At 37.7% G+C, this 6,911-nt stretch overlaps 1 pseudogene; it reads right to left on the reverse strand.

Annotated features, from left to right (window-relative positions):
• Positions 1-478: 478 nt before the first annotated feature.
• On the reverse strand, positions 479-838 carry LOC114051529 (annotated as a pseudogene).
• Positions 839-6,911: the final 6,073 nt, after the last annotated feature.

Below are 6,911 nucleotides of genomic sequence, written 5' to 3' on the forward strand. Positions count from 1 at the left end.
GATGAATATAAGGAGTGATAAGGTGGAAGGTACATGAAAGGCTACTCTCTTTAATTTATGGCTTATATTTCTATTGTCAAGCACAGGGCCTGACATGTAGCAAACTTTTAATAAATGTGTGGTGAATTTTATTGGATATATAGACATAGCATTGCTCAATCATTCTAGTGGCTGGAATACTAGACTTGGAGGCAAAAATGCTTGGGTTCAAACTCCTCATCAAATATTAATCATGTACTCCTATAAAAGTCACCAAAAACAAAACAAAACAAAACAAAAAACTTCTGTCTCAGTTTCCTCATCTGTAAAATGCTGGATAATAATATATTAATATATAGCACTTAATTCACAGGGTTATTGTGAGGATCAAATTGGATGATGTAGGTAGATTGCAAATCTTTTTTTTTTTTGAGGCAACAGCCTAACACCAAAATTTTTTATTGTGTTAGGTCACTTTAGGGGGTGGGGCCTTGGGCCCTTACTGCAAAACTTGCTCATTGGTGCCACTTCCAGAGTCTTGAGGCTTCATGACATCTGGCGGTTCTGGAGGGCTGGAGAACGACTCAATGCGCAATGTTTCAAATACATTATCAGCTCGAAAGGCCAGCCAGCCCCACAGTGTCTGGTGCTTGAGGCTGGCTGTCTGACTTGTGAAGCCACACTCGCCCAGGGTCTTACTGTCATCCAGCAGCTGGTCGTCCTGATAGAGCCACTGCTCATCCGGGGGCCTCTTGAGGATGCCTTCCACAATGCTCTTCAGCTCAAACACTGTGCTCGACTCTTTCCTATCTGTGAAGATCTTCGTCTTGCGGCGCCGAATCATTAGGAATACATCCATCTCGGCGTCTAGTCTAGATTGCAAATCTTGAAGCTCATTTAAATGTGAGTTCTTGCTTTTTAATATGTGCCTATGTGTATGTGAGTGGGTGTACAAAGGAGCAATAGTTAAACAATAAAAGACCAGAGAAGGCAACCGGCAGAAGCTAGCTCTATTGACCTTAATCCTTGAAATTAAAACATGGTTTGTTATGATTTAGAAATAATATTAAAATATTTGGGTCAAAAAAATTTCATATTGGAGTGGACCCATTAGGGCATAGTTTTAGGTTTCCAGAATACTTTGTGCCCCAGACTCACCAGCATCAACTGTAAGAGTAGAATCTCTTCGCATTTGCACTTCTTGTTCTTGGATCCTGGTGCTTAACCAACAGAGTGAAAATGAAAGAGGGAAAGGAATCCTAAAAGTCCTAGTTGTTTTTTGAAGTTGCTCACACCTTTTCAACCTATCCAATATATAAAAGCTCACCACACTAAGCCTGTCCAGAACAGGATTTTGAGAAAATTCCACTTGTTTCAGATAATTAGAATGCTAAGCAACTTTCATGGGTAATGTGGCTGGAGGAGAAGGCAGTCAGAAACATGGATCATGGTCAGGGATCTAAATCAGCTAAAAATATTAAGAATTTTCTAGAGGTCAAACAATCAATCAATAAATATTTATTATGTGTCTACCATGTGCCAGGGGATACAAAAAGAGACAAAAGACGGTCCTGCCTTCAAGGAGCTTACATGCTAATGAAAGAGTATATATATATAGATATAATATATCTATATATATATGTATATATATGTGCACACACATACAATTACATACATATACAATTATATATATGCAAAGCTAACTACATACCAAATAAATAGTAAATAATTAAGAGAGGAAAGGCTCTAGAACTGAGATGTTGGGGAAAGCTTCCTATGGAAGGTAGGATTTTAGTTGGGATTTAAAGGAAGCCGGGGAGGTCAGTAGTGGGAGTGTAAGAGGGAGAGCATTCCAGGCATGGGGGATAGCCAGAGCAAATTCCTGGAGCTGAGAAATGGAGACACTATGTTAGGTACTGGGGATGCAAAGACAAAAAACAAACTGTTCTTGCCTTCAAGGAACTTTCATCCTATCAGGGGAAACACTACATGTCTCTCTATCTATCTGTCTATCTATCTATCTATCTATCTATCTATCTATCTATCTATCTATCTATCACTTATGTATCTAGTTCTTGTTGTTTTTATCTCTACAGTAGCTTTACTTCATGTTCTCTTCTTTCTACAAAGACAATCTATCACCTAGTTCAGACCCTCATCACCTTTTGATTGGTGTTTTTCTCAGTTGTCTGCTACATCTAGGCCTGGTTTCAAGTATGTTTCACTTCGCTCCTCAGTCATCTTCTCATTGCCCACTACACCACTGCCTATTTCTGCACCATTCCTCTACTTCCCCTCCCCAACCCAATAAACGTACTTAATCTGAAATTCAAGGATCATTATCAATTCAGTTCTATCAGGGGTCCTGTATTGGTGCATGTGTATATGTGTGAACCTACTACCTCACACTGCTACTCAACAATACTATAATTTTTCAACCCTAAATATCCCTCCCTGGCTACAACTCCCCATTTGTGTGCTGTTTCCCCCATTAGAATTCAAAATTCTTTTGAGCAGGGACTGTCTTTACTTTTGCATTTGTACCCCATCCTTAGCACTGTGCTTGGCAAATAGAACACAATGTTTTGTTATTTTGTCAATCTATCCATTCATTTTCTTCCCTTGGCCTCAGTTTTCTTGATTCTAAAATAAGGGAACCATACAAGAGAAACTCTTAGGGACTCTTCCTTCTCCAAATCCTATATGCTTTAGATACTACACATACAGTTTTAGAGACATAACCAATTGGAACTTATCTTTTTTCTAAAATTGTTATTATATTGATGAATTTAAAACCACTTTTCGAGCTAGGAGAAAAAGAACAAACACAATTCTTTAATGCGAACAAGTCAGCTCATCTACTGTATACACAATTCATTTTGCTGCATGTGTGACCCACATAAAGGAAGGAGGGCAGAGAAGGGACTCTTTTATTGTGGGGATAGAATGTGGGAGAAATAAGAGACTGAAAAAAAAGAACAGCAATTTCACAAGTTTTGGGGAAATGCTAAATGTCACAGATTCAAGATTATTTAAGTTTATACACAGACTACTTAGGGAAGATCAACCAGATAAAAACTGTGATATTTGTCATTTCTAATTCTGATAATTAAGTGCTGTTCTAGTTGTACTTGAAAAGGTCTCAGTGGGATTATATTAATGGTATAACAGAGAGACAAAGAAAAGATCAAAACTGTTGCAAAGAGGGAAGAATACTGAAAAATTTATGAGTTATTACCTTTTTTAAAGCAACAGAAATGTTACATCCGGTGGTGCAAGGCTTACTGGAAGGGATTGTGAGCCTTTAAATAAAAGGACCGTACTTTCTCTTCTGTCACCAATGTTTTCAGAGAATCCTAGGAACAATTTAATACATATACTAGAGACAAGAGTGCTCCAGTCTAAGTACTTCCATTATAATCCCCAATTTAATGCCTGTAGTTTCCTGAAACTGTGAATGCTTAATTGCCGTCTTCACTAACGATATCTGAACGGGTTGAATGTGCTCATTTGAGCTAAATATATTAACACTTGCTTTTAAGAATGAAGAAAATATGCTATTTGGTTCATAGAAATACAATGCAACAAAGGAGCATTTATTTTCTGAGGAACTTGACTAGTTAAGAAGAGGACAGAACCATAAAATGTGCAGGGATATGAATGGTTATCCAGTCCAACCCATACCTGAATGAAACAGCATCCAGTGTGTGCATAGAGTAACTCTGTTGGTATCTTACCATGAAGAATGAATGTGGCTTTAAAAGGATAAGCCAGAGGCTACACTCTGCCTCGATAAGAATCACTTCTCCAACGTAAAAATGATCACCTATACTTTGCTTGGTGATTTTCAATGAGGGGGAACCTACTCACTCCCAAGGCAGTCTATCCTGATTCATTGTTAAGAAGAGTTTTAATTTATCTTTTTGGAACTTTCATCCATTCCTCCTGGTTCTGCCCTTTGGGGCCAAACAGAACAATTAACTTCATGGAAAGCGTGCTGGTTTTGAAGTCAGCTTAGGAAAGGTGGTGGCATGAAAGAGGTGGCACCTGAGTTGGGCTTTAAACAGTGCAAGGAATTCTGGGACCATTATCCTATCTGCTACAGTACTTTAGCTTAAAAAAAATCCCACATTGTTGTTGAGCCATTTTTTAGCTAAGTCTGACTGTTTATGGACCCATTTGTGATTTTCCTGGCAAAGATGCTGGAGTGATTTGTCAATTCCTTCTCCTGCTTATTTTACAGATGAGGAAACTGAGGCAAACAGGGTTGAGCAAATTGCCCAAGATCACATAGCTAAGTGTCTGAGGCCAGATTTGAACTCAGGAAGATGAGTCTTCTTGACTCCAGCCCTGACACTCTATCTACTGTGCCACACAGCTACCCCTATTAGATTAAAACAAACATGAACACCTAGATAGATATCACAGAAAGATGAAAAACAAATGCTCATACTTTGGAAACCAGTGTAGTACAGCAGAAAGAATGTTATCTGAGAATAAGAGTATTTGGATTCCAATGCTGGTTCTTACTACCTGAATGATTTAGGTGTCACTTTTTTCTCTCTGAGTCTCAGTTTCCTCATCTGACAAATGAGAGTGTTAGAATATATGATTTCTAAGGTCCCCTTCCAGTTTTAGGTCTATGATCTTACATTATGATCTTTCCCAAAGTCGTTATGAGACTATTCTCAAACAATGGTTAGTGCAGCTGTAATGCACGTTCTGGCTAAGTCTTACTAATAATGCCAGAAACAGAAGGGTGTCAACAACCATATCTTCATCCATCCATCTAACAGTCAACAAGTACTTATTAAATGCCTACTACCCATGGACTATGCTAGGTACTGGAAAGAAAAAGATAAAAATTAAATAGTGCCTGTCCTCATGGAATTTACACTCTATCAAGGGAATCCATCTATAAACATATGAGGAGATATAAATATGTGGTAAGATAATTTGGGGGTGGAAGAGTCACTATCGACTGGGGAGCATCAGGAAAAGCTTTATGTTGGAAATTGTATTTTAGCTGAGCTTGGAAGGAAACTGGGGAGACTACCAGGCAGACGTAAGGAGAGAGCATATTCTAGGCACAGCAACTAGCCTGGGCAAAGACATGAAGATGGAAAATAAGACACCTAACTTTGGTGAACTTAATATGAGACTCTCTCTGCATTTGTCTTGTCATGCTGCCAGCTTCTGCTGTGAACAGAAATGTGGCGCCTCCTTTCCCAGCTCCAGATGGTACCATATACCCAGGCTCTTCTACCTGATGTATATTATTTTTCCTACTCCTATGCCATAGCAAATTGTAGGAGCAGAAGGTGTAAGGGACTTACTTTTCAGGCTGGATACTTACTTGGCAATGTATACCATTATACATTGAAACAGCAACAGCAACAACGCTGCACGTAGTGCCCAGCCTTGGCTGATTCTGAGTGTTCACAAAATAGAGACCAAATATTTTTTTGTGTAATTGCATTTTAATTGAGCCAGATCTGGCATCAAAAAAGAAATCTGCATGTGCACTGACAACTTGAATAATATTTCAAGGTACATCTTTTAATTTTGCAGCTTTTGTTGGGCCTGTTATAATTTGTGAAGATTTCCCCACAGCTGTTTTAGTTTGTGAAAATCACTCATCCCCTGAGCACAGCTACAGCCATGAGCAGTATATTATAAATTGCAATCATCATTAAGGACATATAGTTAAAGATTTCTACATTTCTATCAATATGGCCCATCTTCGTTCTTTGTTAATTCTGTATTTCATATGTAACTTTTAAATCCCTGAAATTAATAAACTATAGATGTGAGAATCATTCAGCAAGGTCAAATGACTGGGCCTCATTCCCGCTACACACTATTTCATCTGTACTGACTGCCCACCACAGTTTTTTGGCTCCTTTCCTACTTCTAATACTGTTTTGTTTCCCATTTGTATTATCCTACAAAGCTCCTCCTCTAGACTCCCAAACAACTCCCAGGATTTTCATTGTTCCAATTAATTTTTCTCTAGTATATCTTAATTATATGATCATGTATTATTCTGAATTTAGTAATTCTAATATATGTGTATAACCAAAAATTAGATATACATATATACACATTCATTTATGTGCACACACACATACATATATACCTGCATATACAAGCATGTGCATATATATATACATATACACGCACACACACATATGTATATATGTGTATATGTACTTATGTATTCACACATGCATACACTGGACTTGGAGTTAAGAAGAGTTTGGTTTGTATCTTGCCTCAGATACTTACTATCTGTATGACCCTGGCCAAATCATACAAGCCTCACTTTCCTTATTTGTAAAATGGGGATAGAACCTAGCTCTGGGTTTTTGTCAATATCAGATGAGACAACACATATAAAGTGCTTTACAAACCTTAACATGTGAAACAAATATTAGATATTTGGTGTTATGTAACCAGAGTTTCAAGTCTGTATGACTTCATGAGAGTTGCAGTTTGTTTGTAACTTTGGAGAGGAAAGACATTTTTCATTCCTACTTTAAGAGACAGTTACATTAGGTTCTAGACTTTCTTTGGGACTGATGCCAGGAAAAAGAAAGAGACTCTTCTTTTATTAGCAGTCATTCGGTGTCCAGACATCGTTATCTCCACCAATCTTGAATCATGCCAGTGCAGTAGCATGTCAAACACCCTAGGCTTGAAACCTGGATTATACCATCATCATCATTGTCTCCATCAACACTATTATTATTATCATTATTAGTGTTGTTGCTGTTTATTGTTATATTCACATTTTATCCTCTTACTAATTGTAAGTTTTTAAAGTGAAGGAAGTGTTTAACTTCTTTCTTTATACTCTAGTGTCTATAGCACACACTGAGTGCTTAATGAAACTTGGTGATTGATTGATTCATATACCATCTGCATCACAG

This window comes from Vombatus ursinus, unplaced genomic scaffold (genome assembly GCF_900497805.2).
Source record: "Vombatus ursinus unplaced genomic scaffold, bare-nosed wombat genome assembly UNPS02014803.1, whole genome shotgun sequence".
Lineage (NCBI taxonomy): Eukaryota > Metazoa > Chordata > Mammalia > Diprotodontia > Vombatidae > Vombatus > Vombatus ursinus.